Raw genomic sequence first — 789 nt, forward strand, 5'->3', positions numbered from 1 at the left:
TATGTTCTCCTCTAGGAGTTTTATAGTTTCTGGTCTTATGTTTAGATCTTTAATCCATTTTGAGTTTATTTTTGTGTATGGTGTTAGAAAGTGTTCTAGTTTAATTCTTTTACAAGTGGTTGACCAGTTTTCCCAGCACCACTTGTTAAAGAGATTGTCTTTAATCCATTGTATATTCTTGCCTCCTTTGTCAAAGATAAGGTGTCCATATGTGCGTGGATTTATCTCTGGGCTTTCTATTTTGTTCCATTGATCTATATTTCTGTCTTTGTGCCAGTACCATACTGTCTTGATAACTGTGGCTTTGTAACAGAGCCTGAAGTCAGGTAGGTTGATTCCTCCAGTTCCATTCTTCTTTCTCAAGATAGCTTTGGCTATTCGAGGTTTTTTGTATTTCCATACAAATTGTGAAATTATTTGTTCTAGCTCTGTAAAGAATACCGTTGGTAGCTTGATAGGGATTGCATTGAATCTATAGATTGCTTTGGGTAGTATACTCATTTTCACTATATTGATTCTTCCAATCCATGAACATGGTATATTTCTCCATATATTAGTGTCCTCTTTGATTTCTTTCACCAGTGTTGTATAGTTTTCTATATATAGGTCTTTAGTTTCTTTAGGTAGATATATTCCTAAGTATTTTTATTCTTTCCGTTGCAATGGTGAATGGAATTGTTTCCTTAATTTCTCTTTCTGTTTTCTCATTATGAGTGTATAGGAATGCAAGGGATTTCAGTGTGTTGATTTTATATCCTGCAACTTTACTATAATCATTGATTAGTTCTA

The sequence above is a fragment of the Bison bison genome, unplaced genomic scaffold (genome assembly GCF_000754665.1).
Source record: "Bison bison bison isolate TAMUID 2011002044 unplaced genomic scaffold, Bison_UMD1.0 scf7180017864346, whole genome shotgun sequence".
NCBI classification, from domain to species: domain Eukaryota; kingdom Metazoa; phylum Chordata; class Mammalia; order Artiodactyla; family Bovidae; genus Bison; species Bison bison.